Source organism: Canis lupus, chromosome 22 (assembly GCF_048164855.1).
Source record: "Canis lupus baileyi chromosome 22, mCanLup2.hap1, whole genome shotgun sequence".
NCBI lineage: Eukaryota > Metazoa > Chordata > Mammalia > Carnivora > Canidae > Canis > Canis lupus.
In genome coordinates, this window is record NC_132859.1 from 40,418,344 (window position 1) to 40,437,214 (window position 18,871).

At 37.2% G+C, this 18,871-nt stretch overlaps 1 protein-coding gene across 12 annotated transcripts in view; it reads left to right on the forward strand.

Annotated features, from left to right (window-relative positions):
• Window positions 1–18,871, forward strand: part of POMGNT2 (protein O-linked mannose N-acetylglucosaminyltransferase 2 (beta 1,4-)) — a 133,082-nt gene that overhangs the window by 24,181 nt on the left and 90,030 nt on the right. For 7 of the 12 annotated variants that reach the window (XR_012015074.1, XR_012015071.1, XR_012015070.1 and 4 more), the window contains exons 6-9: window positions 3,059–3,181; window positions 7,597–7,783; window positions 11,032–11,278; window positions 17,280–17,523. The exons of 3 other annotated variants lie outside the window; for them this stretch is intronic. The gene's annotated coding sequence lies outside the window, so the exon portion shown is untranslated. The remainder of the gene's footprint in view (window positions 1–3,058; window positions 3,182–7,596; window positions 7,784–11,031; window positions 11,279–17,279; window positions 17,524–18,871) is intronic. 2 more of the 12 variants (XR_012015077.1, XM_072793122.1) reach the window with 1 other exon arrangement.

The following is an 18,871-nucleotide window of genomic DNA, read 5'->3' on the forward strand; positions in this document are numbered from 1 at the left end:
AAGAACAGAATATTGTGTGTGGTGGTGGGAAATAGGAGCACAAGAAAAATCTTTGGAACCATAATGGCAGTTATAAAAAAAAATCAATAGAAAGCTTGGAGGTAAAGAGGAAATCATCTAGGAAATGGAACAAAATCAAATAAATGGGAAATAGAAGAGATAATGAACATAGAAAACCACTCTACAAGGTTTAATCTCTAAATAATAGGAAGTCCGTAAAGAGAGATTTTGGAAACCAAAGGAAGGAAGTTATTAAAGAAATATGGAACAACATTTTCTACAAAGATGTAAGTCTTTAGTTTGAAAAGGCCTTCTCAGTGCCTGGTATAATAAGTGTTTTTAAAAAACCCAAGCCTAGAGTGAAACTTTAGAACATCATGGATTGAGAGAAGAACCTACAAGCTTCCTGGGAAACATCAGGTCATCAATAAAGAAACAAGCTTAAGGTGTCAAACTAACTATCAGACATGAAAGGGCTTAGAAATTTTGTCTCTCAAGTATCCTTTCTGCAAAAAGAAGATGTGGTATATATGACACAGAAGAACTCCCCAAGGAGTGCTGTAAAAAGACATCCTAGCATATCAACTGTTTAACCAGCCTAAACACAATCAGTTCGTAATAGATAAAACAAACAAACAAACAACAACAACAACAAAAATAAAATAGTGGACTTTCACAAGAATGCTTTTAAGAAGCATGGGATAAATTTCAAAAAATAGGAAAAAGGAATAAATAACAAATAATAATAATAAATATTTATAATATCAGTCATGTAGTGAAGAAATCATATGTTTCTTCATTCAATAGCAAAAAAAGGAACCAATTAGAAACACTAGAAAATAAATGTACAAACAAAGCAGAGGAAAATGTAATAATTTTGAAGCATTGATAATGTAAGTGTAGCAGACTTAGTGACTTGCATTAATGGTTCAATTAATAATGGCTGTCCTGTATCCACACTTTCTGTAAACCCCCTACTAACACCCCAACTCTGGGCTATAGGATTTGATTTAGCTAATGCCACAGCAGCAAATGATCCAAGAAGAAAACCTGAAAAGGTACTGCATGTTTTAGCTCTCCTTGAAGCCCTGCCACCACCATGAGAACAAACACAGGTTAAACTGTTAGGAGGATTTGAAAAACACATAGAGGAAAACTAAGTCATCAAAGCTGCAGCAATTCTAGACCAATCAATTCTCAGCCTAATTCAGCATCCAAATACAGCCATAGGAGTGAGTCCATTGGAGACTGGCCAAGTCCAGTCAGATGAGCAGAAGCACTCAACTGACCTATAGTCTCATAAGAAATAATAGGATCATTATTGTTTTAAAGGACTAAGTTTAGGAGTGATTTGTTACGCAGCAATAGCTAACACACAAGTAAAAGAAAATTTATTAGATGCTAAGAATATTCTTCTTCAAGTGATAAAGAGGGTATTATATTGGTCCTGTTGTCAAGAAAATGTATTTCTACCCATCCCACTCGATTCAGCCAAGAACGATATTTATCTTATCACAATAATGTAAACTTTGTTTCTTGGATTTCAACATTTAGGAATAACTTAAAACCCAGAAGGCTTCATTAAGGTTACAGAACAGAATGTAACTCTTATTGATCTAAGAAATATAAAAGCCAGCTGAAAACAACTGGGAAGAGAAAGAGGGGCTGCAGAAGAAGGTGGAATAAGCATAGAAGCCCCAAAGTGTTCATCTTACTTAGTAGAAGCAAGAACTATTGACAGAAGTTGATGGAACAACAACCAGAGGTTTAAATATGTTATTTAAAGTTGCAAAGGTAATCAATGATGAGGAAGAGGTAGAAAAGCTGAACTAAATGAACACTACCTGCTTTCTGTTCCTTTAGCATGAGAGGTTGATACAGAATAGTGATGGCACACAGTAGGTATTCAATGCATTTGTTGAACAAAATAATAAGGGTTTTGTAACAGGGAAACTAGAGATGCTTCAGGTTAATAAACCAAGTAATGGAAGTATGAGCACATTACTTAAGGATGAGGACATAACTACTCAAAGAACTAAAACTAGAAATAGTTAAATTTATATGCACTCCATATTTATTGCAGCATTATTTACAATAGCCAAGATATGAAAGCAACTCAAGTGTCTACATAGATGAATGGTATATATATATATATATATATATATATATATATATATATATATATAATGAGCATCTATAATCTATAATATATATAATGAAATATTACCTATCCATAAAAAAGAATGAAATCTAGGGAAGCCCTGGTGGCCCAGCGGTTTAGCGCCGCCTTCAGCCCAGGGTGTGATCCTGGAGACCCAGGATCCAGTCCCACGTCGGGCTCTCTGCATGGAGCCTGCTTGTCCCTCTGCCTGTGTCTCTGCCTCTTTCTGTATCTGTATAGTTAAATTAGTTGCCTGTGGGGTGTAAGAGGAGAAAGGAAATAGGGGTTGGACACTTAGTGCTTTTCTGTGGCACTTGAGGGGGGATTTTTAAAATCCATGTACTTTAATATCTTAGATATTAAAATTTTGGTAAGATTTAGTTGAAAACGATCATTGTAGAAAATATGGAAGAACAAGAAAAGAGCAAAAAGCTAACTTAGGAAAGCTTTTTTGTGATACCACCACCCAGAGAAAGCTGCTATGAACATTTTGGTCTATTACCCTCTTGTTGAGAATAGGCGGTTCTGAATCTTGCCCTTTTATTTTCCATGCATGAATTCTATTGTGAGGATTGCTCTGGGGTAGAAATACTGCCTGGCAGAGATATGTGACCTAAAGATTCTGTTGCTTCTTGTTTCCCCTACTTAGAGATCTGCATAATTATGCCCTTTGTCTTTTTTCTTTCCACCCCAGGGAACTGTGTTATACCCACTCTTTTTTTTTATACCTACTCTTATCCTGCCCATCTTTCTTGTTCAAGGACATTGTAAGTTCATTACTGTGTCTTTCTCCTTAGCCACAGGAGAGAGGTGTGTCTTGGTTACCTATTGCTACATAACAAACTACTCAAAACTTAGTGATGTAAAATAACAACCATTTTTTATCATTTTGCACAGTTCTATTGATCAGGAATTTGAACGAAGCAAACCACTGTCATCTCTGCTCCACATGATGTCTGCTGGGGCATAATGTCCATCATGTCTGATGCTTCCAGTAGGATTATTTTTCAAGGGTGAGGGGTGAGCGCTGATGGGAATGGCTTAATTGGGATCATATATGGCACTTCACATTAACTCTGGCTGCTAGGTGCCTAGCTTCTCCATGTGGTGTCAATGCTTTTTCCTCTCCACATGTTCTCTCCAGGGATATAGTCAGCCTTCTTGCATGGGAGCTCAGGAACTTAGGCCTAGAACTCTATCTACATTCTGTTAGCTGAAGCAGGTCACAGGCCCAGTCCAGATTCAAGGGGAAGGGAACACATAGGGCATGAATACTAAGATGCATGGGTCACTGGGGCCAGCAATGTAACAGATTGCCACTGAGTCACATGGATAAGAATTCAAATCCTGGCTTCTTGCTAACTATATTTCCTTGGCCTGATTTTGTTCTCTCTCTTTTTTTATTTTGAAGATGAAAACACTTATTAAATTAAAACATTGACTATAAAGTCAAATGAGCATTACTCTTTAATCATATAAACTATAAAATAAATCAAGTCTAGTAGCTATAGAGCTTCAAGTAACACAAAAGACAGGTTTCTCCCACTCCCCTCTCCTAGGATTTATCACATTAATATACATACAGAAATAAAATCAACATCATCATTATGCATTTTTTCTATTTTACCACTATGCTTTTTTTAGCATTAGCCCTTCTCTTGGATTTTGAAGTATAGAAGCATCGATAACAAATTTCAAATAATATACACACAAGCACACATAAGCACACACAATAGTAAGTGTGAAAACATTTCCATGGTTAAAAAGCTCTTGATAGGGATCCCTGGGTGGCGCAGCGGGTTAGCGCCTGCCTTTGGCCCAGGGCGTGATCCTGGAGACCCGGGATCGAATCCCACGTCGGGCTCCCGGTGCATGGAGCCTGCTTCTCCCTCTGCCTATGTCTCTGCCTCTCTCTCTCTCTCTGTGTGACTATCATAAATAAATAAAAATTTAAAAAAAAAAAAAAAAGCTCTTGATATTTACCACTCAACAATTTTCTCAGGTCACCTTTAAAAACGCTTTTAGGTTAACTATTGTAAACCCAAACACTACAGTCCTGTACTATCCATCTTTAGAATTCAGGAAGCAGATCAATATTTGAGCTACAGGCAATTAAATCTATAAGCAAATCTTCTAAAGGGGCTTAATATGAGCAAGTACAATTCTCAAAATTATTTATTATTTATTTATGCTGAAGTATAGGGTTTTTGTTTTTTGTTTTTTTTAAGTATGGTTTTGACACACAATGTTATATTCATTTTAGGTGTACGACACAGTGATTTGAGAACTCTATAATGCTGTGCTCACCACACATGTAGCTCCCCATCTGTCACTATAGACTGCTATTACAATACTATTGACTATATTCCCTATCCTGTATCTTTTATCCATGTGATTTATTCCTTTATTACTGGAAGCCTGTACCTCCTACTCTCCTTACTGCTTTTGTCCATCTTCCCACCTACCTCCCCTCTGGCAACCACTAGTTTGTTTTCTCTATTTATGGGTGTGTTTCTGCTTTGTTTGTTCATTTGCTTTGTTTTTTAGATTCCACATGTAAGTGAAACCGTATGGTATTTGTCTTTCTCTGTCTGACTTATTTCACTTGTCCATCCATGTTGTCACAAATGGCAAGATTTCATTCTTTTTTATGATGGAGTACATTCCTCTGTGTGTGTGTGTGTGTGTGTGTGTGTGTGCATGTGTGTGTGTACCATGTCTTCTGTATCCATTCATCGGTGGATGGACACTTGAGTTGCTTCCAGTCTTGGCTGTTGTAAATAATGTTACAATAAACATGAGGTGGGGATCCTTGGGTGGCTCAGCAGTTTAGCGCCTGCCTTCGGCCCAGGGTGTGATCCTGGAGTCTGTGGATCGAGTCCCACATCGGGCTCTCTGCATGGAGCCAGCTTCTCCCTCTGCCTGTGTCTCTGCCTCTCTCTGTGTCTCTCATGAATAAATAAATAAAATCTTAAAAAAAAAAAACAATAAACATGAGGCTGCATTTATCTTTTTGAATTAGTGTTTTCATTTTCTTTGGGTGAATACTCAATAGTGGAAGTAGTGGATCATATATTATTTCTATTTTTTAATTTTTTAAGGAGCCTCCGTACTGTATTCCACAGTGACTACAACAATTTACATTCCCACCAATAATGCATGAGCGTTCCTTTTTCTCCACAGCCTTACCAACACTTGTTATTTCTTGTTTTTTTTTTTTTTTGATACTAGCTATTCTAACAGGTGTAAGGTGATATCTCATGTGGCTTTGATTTGTATTTCTGTGATGATGACTGATGTTGAGCGCCTTTTCATATGTCTGTTGGCCAACTGTAGGTCATCCTTGGAAAAATGTCTACTCTGGTCCTCTACCCATTTGTTAATTAGATTATTTGGTTGTTGGGTGTTGAGTTGTATAGGTTCTTTATATATTTTGGTTATTAACCCCTTATCAGATATATTTTGCAAATATTTTCTCGCATCCAGTAGATATCCCTTTCATTTGGTTGATGGTTTCCTTTGCTGTGCAAAACCTTTTTATTTTAGTGAGGTCCTAATAGTTCATTTTGTTTCTGTTTCCCATGCCTGAGGAGATATATCTAGAAAAATATTGCTAAGGTCCTTGGCATAATTTCTTAACCTCTCTGAGCCACCATATCCCTCCTTATCTGTAAAGTAATTAGTATATAAGTCCACCTGGGCAGAATCACTCTATGCATTGAATAAGATAAATATTGTGCTGGGTGCAATCATTGCATAGTGTTTCATAGAAGGGACTTGAGTGTTAGAAAGATGTGCAGAGTGGTCATGGAGTCATTTTTGGCATCAAGGCTGTCGCCCTCATAATGTAATTTACATTGTTTGTGACCACTGGATGTATACACTTCTGCCTATGGGATTTGTCATCGGATGTTATCTAGATAGAAAGAATGATGAAAAGCTAACTGCTTTCTGGAACAAGAGTTTGTTGTTTAAGAGGGAATTGAGATGCAATGAAGGAGTCAACTGGAAGTAAAGGCTTTGACTGAATTACAGAATTCTCACATTTTTAAAATCAGGAGAGAAATAAAAATACATTCATCATTTAAAAAAAAAAAAAAAGATGTGCAAACAGTAAAGCTGATGGACCCACAAGAATAAGCTCCTGGTAACCTGAAGACACCTTTGGGAGGGCTTTAGGTTTCCAAGGATCAAGAAGTTGGAGCCAATGGTAGTTAAAAAAAAAAAAAAAAAAGTGTTCTCAGAAAAATAAGATATTATCATATGGTTCTAGGGGTGAAGAATTTCTTCTCTCTCTTCCATTTTGAGTTACTTTCTTTTATTTACCAACCTCTTCACTCTATTTCAAGTTTACTCTTCCTTTTCTTGTCTCTCTTACTAATTTTCTCTGCCTAGTAACCCTTTGTTCTCTCCAAACCCTGGAGCCTGAGGAAGTCCTTTCCATTTGTTTATTTGCTTTGTTTTTCAGATTCTACATGTAAGTGAAATCATACAGTATTTGTCTTTCTCTGTCTGACTTATTTCACTTAGGTCCACCCTCTCCTATAGAAGAGAAGTCCCTTTAAGCCTAGTCTCCATGATTGGTCACCACCCACTCTGGAGAGATAGGACTCATACCCCAAAGGAGACCCCTAGAACAGTAACCTTCCTCTAGCCTTTTGCTTTGTCACTTTAACTGTGAGGCTCCTCCCCAAGGACTGTTTGAGGCTCCCTTGTATTGAGGAGATTTGTGAGCAAAGGACCTTTAACCCAATGAGACTCTCCTCCTATAATCCCCACTAATCTTCTTAGATGTTAATATTTAGCATTACCTTGTACTATCCAGGTGCCAGTGAGTGCAGCTGCCCACCGCCTTATCAGCAAAACCTGTTGAAATGCTTCTCTTGCTGCTTTCCCCTGCTTGTTTAATGAACATTTCTGTTTTGTCAAGGGGTTAGTAGAAGTGACATCCTTCTTTCACTTTGAAAGTCAGAGGTTTGATGAAGGGCACATAAACTGTTTCTCGGAGTTCCTCTCTGCCACAGGATAATAAGTGTGTTATTAAAAGCCGACAATATAGGTACTAGTGAGGAAGGTAATCAGTTCTCTTCCAAGTTTAGAGAGTGGATTCTGGCTTAATAGTCTGGGGTGGGGCCTGAGTTTCTGCTTGTCTAAGATGTTTCCAGAAGATACTGAGCTGATATGCTGATCTGGAAACCACACTTAGCAAGGAAATGCTAAGTAGCAAGGAAGGTGAGGGACAGGCTATGGACACCTTTCTGCAGTTCAGAGGAGCAGTAAACAACTCATGATTTTTCCAGGCATTTCCTTGTAGCAAAGAGCCTGGGCTTCTGGGACAGACAAAATTCTATTCTAATCTTTGCTTTCCACCCTCTGGGTGGTCCTGGGCAGTCATTTATCCTCTCTGAGACTCAGTTTCCTGATTTGTAAAACAGAGAATGGAGGTAATACCTGTCTTACTCAGTTGTCCAGGAGACTTTGTGACATACATATGACGGCCTAGGAGGATGCCTGGCACATTTAGGCTCTCAGTAAATGGTGCCATGTCTCACTATTGCAAGGATGGAACCAAGAGATCTAACTAAACAAGAGCCTGCTGTCTTAAACTTTTCTATATTCAAGGTAAGGACTTGGCTTTGTTTTCACTAGTTCAAAGTTAATAAACAGCAGGTTAGTGGGTGTGCTCCCCATGTTCAGACAGTTTCTCTGCTTTGATGAGTACACTTGAATCACCCTAGGGCAAAATGAAGTAATATTTTGGAGTCGTGATGAGAAGGCTTCTTTCTTATTAGCTGTCACACCCTCAGATGTTAAAGGTATGTTCATAGACTTTTCTGTTATTAAATTCAGGTGACACCTTTGTCATGGATCTTTCTCAAGTGGCAGAAAATGAAAACATTTCATAGTTCCTATGGGTTCAAGTCCATTTTCTTACCTTATACACACAAAAGCATTTTCTTTGGGTCCATGTGCTCCATTCCTAAGCTTCTGGCTTGCCCAGACTTCATAGTTAAGCAGCAATACCTACAAATCCTTTAAAGGCTTATTCTGTTTGCTTGAACTTTCAAATCACTTCAGAGTAACAACTGACAGGTCTGCTGACAAGCAAGAGATAGAACTCAACTTTTTCCCTCTGTGTGTTTCTGCCTGTCTTGACTGTCACTGTTGGCACCCACATGTTGTCTGTTACTGATGATTCAGCAGAAGCCATCAGGAGCAAAACCAGTTGTTTTGTGTCTGAGAACGCCCTCTTGCTGGTCTGATTCTCTGGCAGTGATGATGACAACAACCTGATTTTTGGACGTGAAACTTGGGATTTTCTCTCTCAAGACGCTAGTAGCAACAGGATGGATGGTTAACTTGTTAACAACTTAGATTCCCAAATTGACGTCTCCCTAGTTAAAGTACTACTTCATGTTAGCAGAGTAAAGAAGACTGTATCTTGAGCGCAGTCATTTTCTCTTCATTTAGGCAAAAATCCTAACCTGCAGTTGCTACAATTTCTAACCTAATAGATCAAAATGGAGTACTGGGAGGTATAGAATATGGAGCTAAGAAAGAAAGAAAATGAATGGAGTAACGTTGAAGAATGACATGGGAAAATCAGAGATGGTGCCTGAATGGTTTACTTTAGTACCAGTGAGTCCATGTTCACCAGCCTGACAGGGATTTTGGAGACCTCCTAAATTAAGTTAAGATTTTTAACCCTAAAAAATTTTTAACACTGATCAGTATAATAACTATGTTACATTTAGGAAACAAAGATAGGCCAGGAGATAGGCTAATTAGTTGGAGGAAACTTTGACAAAGAAAAAGTATGAATGCAAGCAGGAGGCATTTAAATTTATTTTTCCTCTATAGATCACACATCCTCAAGTGATATTAATGAAATTTTCCCATTTTCAAGCCTGTATATTTACATGCACATGAGGTACTCTTCTCTTTCCTACCAAAGTGATAATAAAATAAATAAATGGAGACCTGTGTATTTATATTTGGCAGCAAATATTTATTAGGTTAGCGCCTAATCCATGCTGGTCGATGCTAAGTGCCAGAGGTGGTGCACAAGACAAACAAGTAGTGCTCATTCCAGATGTTAATATAGGATATTAGCTAAGAGTTTTCTGGTAACAAGAAACAAAAAGCTACTCTAGCAAATGTAAACAAAAATGGTAATTTATTGGAAAGCTACTACCAGAAGAGTTAAACATTCAGGCCCTGAATAGGGCAAGACCAGGCGTTCATAAACCTTCCTCTTAGGGTGATGATGCCGTTATAGTGATTCAGCCCCAACTAATACCAACCCTCCATCCCTCAGTTCAAGTTTCTGGGGAGAGAATCTAATTAGCCCAGGTGTCTATCCTTGGTCTAATCAATCATGGCCAGAGTGGCAGGCTTATGTGGCTCAAACATGACAGGAGGACCTCCCCTATATATTAAATCTATATGAAAACTGGGAGATTTTATGAATGGAGCAGACACTTTAGTTAGTTTTTATATCATATAGCCCGAACACTTAAATAAGCTCAGGGTTGGTATTCAAAATATTTAACTACTGCCATGGCCCAGGCCAAGACTAAGCAGACAAGTGCTGATTGTAGCCCAGGAACAGGATCCAGGAGGACCCCTGCTGAATCAAACGTTAACCCTGTAGTTACCAGATCATGGGGAGATGTGGGGCATTCTATGGGAGGGGCAGGAGTGGCCTTGAAAAGGGAAAGGGGATTTGGGGAATTATCTTAGAAGGTCAGGTGCCCTAGAGCAGACTCTGAGATGTGTATTCATGCGAAAGTGATTTATTACGGAAACATTTCCAGGGAAGGCCATTTAGAAAGTGAATGAAGCAGGACAGGGAAGGAGAGGAAGGCAAGCAGGGATGCTGTGTTAGTCACGGTTTTCTAGAGACACAAAATCAATATATATATATGTATGTGTGTGTGTGTGTATATATGTATATATGTAAATATATATGTTCAATCAACATATATATATCTGAAGTTAGAAATTTATTTTAAGGAATTGGTTCACATGATGTTGGAGGCTGAAAAGTACCATGATGTGTGGTCTGCAAGCTGGAGACCCAGAAAAGCTAGTGGTATAGTTCAAGTCCAAGTCTGAATACCTGAAAACCAAGAGAACTAGCTGAATGACAGTAGAAGGTCACAGTCACCTGAAGCATAAGTTTCCTTAACTATAAAATAAAAGGTTTAAGGCAGATGATTTCACCTCCAATCTTCACCTCCAGACTGTTGTTTAAGGTGATGTTTATGTGCAGTTTTTTCTTTTGTTTCTTACGGATAAAACATGTTCCTGACCATAAGATCAGAATCTAAAGCAACTAGTAATCAGTATCTTGAATGGTCTTCCGTTCCTCCCTCCCAGATCATTTCACTCTCAACAGGATCCAACAAAAACATCACAAACAGATGAAAACCTGTTTGGTTTGAAGACACACAACAAAGAAACTGTGGAAAAAAACAAAAACAAAAACAAAACAGATCACTGGAACATGTGTGCCAAGAAAGAGAGAGATTTCTGCTTATGCTCTTTAAAAATCATGTAAATTTATTATGATCCCAAGATCTCTTGAATCAGAAATTCAATCACTTGATTATTCTATATAGTCAAAATGACAGCATCTTTGGAGAGACAGTTGCCTGGTAACTCAGACCAGACGGTTGTCTTTAGATTCCTCTGGAATCATGTGTGTCTATTTTGGTTTTTCTGTTGAGCTCATTTCCTTCCCTATAATCCAAAAAGTGAACAATCTTTGGGGGAAAATTCCACTCATAAGAAAAAATTTTCCTCCAGAAGATACTTTTATTAGGGAGTACAGCTGTCTTCATGCCAATAAATTCCTCTATTTTCAGGATTGTTATGTGAACATATAAGAAAAGAAATGGAAAAATGCAACAACATATAAGAAAAAGAAAAATGTCAACTGAAGGGACATTTCGCATTAAGGTGTATGTATATTTGGATGCTGAAAGCCAGACAATTGCTTTCTAAGAGAAGAGACTCATCCAGCATCTCACATAGGATCAAAGTGTAATTTACCCAGTTGAGAAATGCTTCATTTACTCCTACCTCTTCCTCGAAGCCAGGAGAGCTGTCCAGGTAGGCTATTACTCACCAAATTCAGAAGCCTTGTGTCTATCCTCTTCAGAATTAGTGGTCCTGTCCCAGATCTGTTTTCACTCTGCACTTAGATGAAAGACAGATACCTGCATTATTTATTATTTTTTGGTGATAAGCAAGAGAACCTGGGCGAGAGATTTACACAAGGGGGAAGTTACTGGAAGGATTTGGAGCACACTCACAAAAGGCTAACCAAGTAGCATAGGCAGGAACCAAGGCTTTGGAAGCTAAAGGTCACAGAAAAGTTGAGAAGGAGAAACAGGCTACCAGAAGTCTGTAATGGTATAAATGAACCTCAAAGAGCCATTCTATCTTTGCATTACTTGCTTAAGATTTATAATCTCAGGACAAAATGTCAAACTGGCTGAATTTAGGTCACATGCCCAGGCCTGCTATACCAAAGCAGTGAGAGGAAGGGCCTAGTAGAAGGGACCTTCACAAACCCCTGCAGCTTAATGATGGCAGAGCATGTACCCAGATTCAGTCATATCAAGACTGTTCACAAAGGGGTGGGGGGTGGGGTGGGGAGATCATTTCACAATGGACAACTCTGGTGCTCTTAAGAAGGGAGAATGCATGCTAAGAAGCCAAAAAATGTCTGATGTTCACCATCGTCTTTGGTTGGGTTTCCAGAAGCAGAGATTGAGGCAGGGTTTTTATTCAAGAGACACACTGAAATTGTGCTTTCAGGAGAAACCTGGAAGAAGGTAAGGGAAGCAGGATAGAGCAGGGAAAGTGGCTAAGCACAGATGAGGCTTCAGTTGAGGTCTAACCTAAGCCTGATCCTATGGGGGAGTTCTGGAGTATGAATGACACCACAGAGTTGTCCTCTTTGGGGCAAGGGGGCTCAGCTTTTCTATCCCCTTATCAGTTAGATACTGGCTGCATGATGCCTGGAGGGAAGATATAGCCTCTCAGGCATTTCCCTGTAAGGTGGCTCTCATTGGCCAAGAATAGTCTCCAGGGAAAGGTATACGTTTGAGCCATTAGCAGCAACCCTTACAATAGCTGACTGAGGATAGAGCACCAGCCCAGTACAGTGGATCAGGGCAGGACATGAACAATGTCTACTACTACCACAGTAATATAGGGAAGACATTTGGATTTGATTTACTAAGTCCAGAGCTTCCCATCTGTAGACTGGCACAAGCATCCTGGGATTACCACTAATTCTGGGAGAAATCACATGAAAGAGATTGATTATTTATTGTGTGACTGTCTCACTAGGAAAATACTGTAATTAACGAATACCAACAGACAGCATAAGAAGAGGTAAAATTTCTTTAAAAGGAAAAGATATGGAAACATGAATATATTCAAAGGATATATCTAATGAAAAAAAGATTACAAGAAGGAGATCACTGAAAAGAAAATAGAAATAAGTAGATTTTCTAATGCATGAGAAGAAATGCACCAAAAACAATTTTGAGGGTGCTATAGAGACCTAATGCAGAGTTTGGGACTAATTCATGATACACATGAAGAAAACTAAGCAAACAAAAGAGAGGCTATTTTAACTCTAAGAAAAAAAAATTGGGGGTACCTGTGTGGATCAATCTGTTAAGTGTCTGATACTTATTTTGACTCAGGTCATGATCTCAGGGTCGTGAGATTGAACCCTGTGATGGTTCCATGCTAGGTATGGAATCAGCTTGGGATTCTTTCTTTCCCTCTCCCTCTCTCCCTGCTTGCGCTCTCTCCTCACACATGCTCTCTCTCTCTCAAAACAAAACAAAAAAACCAAAAAAAACAAAAAAGTTACAGATGCCTGGGTGGCTCAGCGGTTGAGCATCTGCCTTTGGCTCAAGGCATGATCCTGAGATCCAGGATTGCGTCCACATCTGGCTCACTGCATAGAGCTGCTTCTCCCTCTGCCTATGTCTCTGCTTCTGTCTCTCAGTGTCTCTCATGAACAAATAAATAAAATCTTAAAAAAAAACCCAAAAGTTACACAAGAATAGAAACAATAAGATTTACAACATGAATAAACATTATTCATTACATTATGATTAACGATAATATGAGTAAACATTCTACATTCTTAATGATCTGAATATAATATAAACTTAAAAATTGTTGAAGATACATATATATATTATATATATATATCTCCACCCATTTGTGACAACAAAATGTCCTTCCCTCTCTCCTTCCAAAAACAGGAGCAGGGGAGGGGGGCTGTTTCAGACCCTGCTGTGCTGATGATGTGTGTCAGTGCTCCTTATTTTACTAGCATGTCTTTCCTCAGTCTGTATCTACCTCCATCTCTCATAAGCTGTAATCTCCTCCCCCACCTCTAACTCATCCTCACTTCCCCCTAACCTAGCAACTGAAACAAAGTCTTGAGATTGAACTCTTGATTTACTTGATTGACTAGTTGTGATTGTGTTCCAATTATTTTGGAAATGCATCAATCTGATATATATGACCATGTAAAAGAAGACAGTTTTTAACCTTTTAAAACATAAAAAGATGGAAACATATGTATGTCCATATATACATATGATATACACACAAATGTGACATATATTTATTTTAATCTGTATTATGTATTAAACTCATATATATGTTTTAGTATATACATTAATATCACTATTTATAGTGCAAATAGCTTTTTTCTTGCATAAAATAATAACTGCTAATAAGGAAAAACCATATAATACACAAAATATTTTAAAAAGTAAAAGCAACTAATATTCCTGTAATCCATGTAAGTAATAATCCTGTAATCCATGGTAAGTACTATATGAGTCAGAATTAATTTCAGCTGCAATTCTTGGGGGGGAGAATATTAAAAATAATAGCAAGACAGAAAATATTTATCTAATATATCTGGGAACAGGCTCTCTAGAGCTTGTATGGTAGCTCCAAAATCATCATGGGACATCTATTTATAGCTCTCCAGTGCACCATTCTTAGGGAGTGGCTGTCATTCTCAGGGTCAAAGATAGCTGTCAGAGCTCTAACCTTACATTCATATTCCAGGTAGGAGATTGGAGGAAGGGAACAGGAAAGGATGAAAGGGCACATTCCAGCTGTCTTTTTTTTTTTTTTTAAGATTTATTTATTAGAAAAAGAGAATGCAAGGAGGAGGGACAGAGAGAGAGGGAGAGAGAAACTTTAGCAGACTTCTGATCTGAGCACTTCTGGAGCCTGCCATGGGGCTGGATCCCAGGACTCTGAGATCATGACCTGACCTGAAACCAGGAGTTGAACCTGACCTCAACCAACTGCACCACCCAGGTGCCCTGACAGCTGTCTTTTAAGTGAGTTTCCTCAGAAGCTGCCACACAATACTTTTTAGAGCTCATTGGCCAAAACTTAGTCACACAGTCATAATAGTTACCAGGAAAGATAGGGAATACAGAACTTTTAGCTAGGCACTAGAATAACATCAGTGGGAATGGCAAAATAAAGATCTCCAAAAAATCCATTCCTCCATGAAAGTAATGAGAACACAGGCAGAAATTGTCAAAATCTTTTTCAGAATGCTGGATATAAATCAAAGACTTGCAATAATCCAAGAAATATTTATTCAAGAAATATCACTGAATTATGGTAAGAACAATGAGCTTTGTGGCATTTTAATTTGTCCTGTTCACATCTCCCACTTCTCACATGAAGAAATAAAGAACACTTGTAAAGATAACACATAGAAAAAAAAAAAGATAACACATAGATAAATATAAAAGACTGTATAAATGTAACTTTTGTTTGAAACTCTTTTCTTCCATCTGATTTAACAGACAACTGCATAAAGCAATATTTATAAATATGTGTCATAGGGCATATAATATCTAACAAAGTACTTTATATGTCAATAATAGCACAAAGGAGGAGAGAGGGAATGCACTTATATCAGAGAAAAATTCCTGTATTATTGAAATTAAGTTGGCACTAGTAGGGATCCCTGGGTGGCGCAGCGGTTTAGCGCCTGCCTTTGGCCCAGGGCACAATCCTGGAGACTAGAGATCAAATCCCACGTTGGGCTCCCGGTGCATGGAGCCTGCTTCTCCCTCTGCCTATGTCTCTGCCTCTCTCTCTCTCTCTCTCTCTGTGACTATCATAAATTAAAAAAAAAAAGTTGTCACTAGTACAAACTAGATTATTGAAATATAGATGTTAATTATAATCTCCAAGGCAACCATTAATAAAACGACTAAATATATATATATATTCTAAAAAAAAAACTACAAGTGAATAAAAATGGTACAGTAGAAAATATTTTACACAAGACAAGGTAATAATGGAGGAATAAAAAAATACATGAGACAAATAGGAAACAACAAAATGATAGACATAAATTCTGTCTTAGTAATAATTTCATTAAATGTAAATGGTTTAAATAATATAAGACAGAGATTGCAGAATGGTTAAAAAAGAGATCCAACTATGTTGTATCTGCAAGAAACACTTTAGATTCAAAGACTTGAATAGGTTGAAAGCAAAAGGATGAGAAAAGATATACCATGCAAAGAATAACCAAAAGAAAGCTGCAATGGCTGTACTGATATCACACAAAAATGGACTTTAAGATAAAAATTGTTACTAGAAATGAGGAAGGAAATTTTCTAAGGATCAAAGAATCAATCCCTCAAGATGGAGTAATTATAAATATGTATTCACCTTATAACAGAGCCAAAAAATAATTGAACAAATAACTGACAGAATTAAAGGCAAAAAATAGACAATTCAACAATAATAGTTGGAGACTTCAATATCTTACTTTCAACAATGAACAAAAAACTACACAGAAGATCAACAAGAAAATAGAAGACTTAAGGTCAGAAAAAAAATTAAAAGACTTAAACAATACTATAAACCAACTAGGCCTATTAGACATCTATAGAACACTACATCCAACAACAGAATATATATTCTTCTCAAGTGCACATGGACCATTTCCAGGATAGAACTCATGTTAAGCCGTAAAGCACAACTCAATAAATTTTAAAATATTGATATCATACAAAGTATCTTCTTCAATCACAATGGAATGAAATTAAATTCAATAACAGAAGAATTTTTGTGGAATTCACAAGTATGTGGAAATTAAACAACATAAATAAAGGGTCAAAGAAGAAATCACTAATGAAGTTAGAAAATACTTTGAGATGAATGAAAATGAAAACACAATATTCTAAAACTTACACGATTCAGATAAAGCAGTGCTCACAGGGAAATTTATAGCTTTAAATGCCTACATTCTCAAAAAGGAGAGATATCAAATCTGTTGCCTATCCTTCTATTTTATGAAACTATAAGAAGAAAAGCAAATTAAACCCAAAACAAGCAGGAGGAGGGAAATAATAAGGGTTAAAATAGAAATAAGTGAAATATAGAATAAAAATAGAAAATCACCAAAACTAAAAGTTGGTTTTTTGAAAAGACCAACAAAATTGACAATTTTTAGATAGACTAAGAAAAAAAGAGAAGACTCCAATTACTAAAATCAGTAATAAAAGAGAGGACATTGCTATAGCCCTAACATAAATAAAAAGTATTGGAAGTTCTATAGACAATTATATGCAAGAAATTAGATAACTTAGATGAATTGGAAAAATTCTTGAAAAGGCACAAACTACTAAAACTAGCTCTAGAAGAAATGGAAAATCTGAATAGAACCCTAGTAATATAGTTCTATTGGGATTGAGTTAGTAATTTGGGCACCAATGTCCCTTGCTAAACATCAGGGTTCTTATTACTAAGGAAGAAGACAAAGAGAAAGATTGCAGGGAGCTCCTATTAATCTCTGCCACAGCCACTATTATTAACACTTGGGTAACCTCAGAATAATATATATGTAATTTATCATATGGACCATTTGATAGCCTAGGCTACCAATTTATTGAAGATTAAAAGCAGAACATTTCAAAGAAAATATGAGTCACTCACCAAGTTTACTGCCTTGCCAAATTGGTGATTTATGTATCTAGAGACAATTGGTTGTTTTGTTTTGTTTTACCTTCTTTTTCAACAGGGTTATGTGAAGATACTCTCTCTGAAAAAACTCATCTAATCCCACAGCTCCATTACCAAATCTGTTCTGATTTCTCTGGAACCTATTCTGCAGCCTAAATCTCTCTTAAGCTCCAGAGGCTTATACCCAATGGCCTCCTGAACATCTCCACTTGGCTATTCTGCAAGTACTTCCAACCCAACATGTATAAAACTAAACCTGATAAGTATGTCTTTCTGATCAAGTGATTAAATGCCTTTCTGAGGTATGATTAAGGCTATTGACTCCTTAATGTTGTAGGACATTATTGTTGTAGTTCAAAGCTAATGCATGCAGTTATTAGACACGAAATGATATGAAATGGCCAAATTTGTAGGGCAAAAACTTGAGTATCTGCAGTTTTTCATTGTTCAACCTGATATATCACACCTTAGGTCATAGCATTTTAAAGTAATTTATAGACATTCTTATAGAATGTCTTAGGTAATACAGAATACTATTATACTAATAAAGTATGAAGTCATTATGTTTATAAAAGATGTCATACTTATAAAGCTTCATTTAGGGGTTCCGCTTGTCATTAGACTTAGAGAATCACAGAGATTTTACTGATAATGTGACCAGCAGTCAGGAATCGCCCTACCAGGAATTCTTTCCCTTCCGTGTTTCCCCCACTTGTGTCATAGTGACCCTAATCTCTCACAGAGACCTAGAAAGAATTTAAAGTGGCACAAGGAGAAAAGACAATCAACTTTATGAAGTCTGTGAGTTTAGTTTTTGACAATTCAGGTCACTAGGTTTTAGTCAGACATTGACTCTAACCTTTCAGGATAACATGCAATATGTTATTTGTAATGGATATTTCCCTTTTTAAAAATAATATATTGAGGTATAATTTCCATTATATAAAATTAACTATTTTGAAGTGAAAAATTCCGTGGCATTCAGTACATTCATGATATTGCACAAGAACTACCTCTATCTACTTGTAAAAAAAATTTCCATCACTCTAAAGTAAACCCTTTAACCATCAAATACAACTTGCTCTCCTCTCCCTCCTGCCCTGCTCCCAGCTCCTCAAAACCAGCAATCTGCATTCTGTCTCTATGAATTTATCTATTCTAGATATTTCCTATAAGTAGTAATCCTCTAACATATGACCTTTTGCATCTGGCTTCTTTCACTTAGCATAACGTGTTAGTGGTCATCCATGCTGTGGCATGTATCAGCACTCAATTTCTTTTTATGGCTAAGTGATATTTTATTGTATGTATACACTGCAATTTGTTTATCTGTTCATCTACTGATGGGCATTTGGGCTGTTTCCATTTACTATCATGAATAGTGCTTCTGTGAGTGGGTACATGTACCTGTTTCAGTGCCTGTTCTCAATTATTTGGGGTCTATACCTAGGAGTAAAATTTCAGGGTCATACAGTATGTTTAACTTTTTGGAGGAACTGACAGTTTTCCACTAGGACTGATCTATTTTGCATTCCCACCACAAAGTATAAGGGTTCCAATTTCTCTATATCCTTGCCAATGCTTGTTATTTTCTGTTTGTGTGTGTGTTTTTTTTAATTATAGCTATCCTTATGGATGTGAAGTGGTACC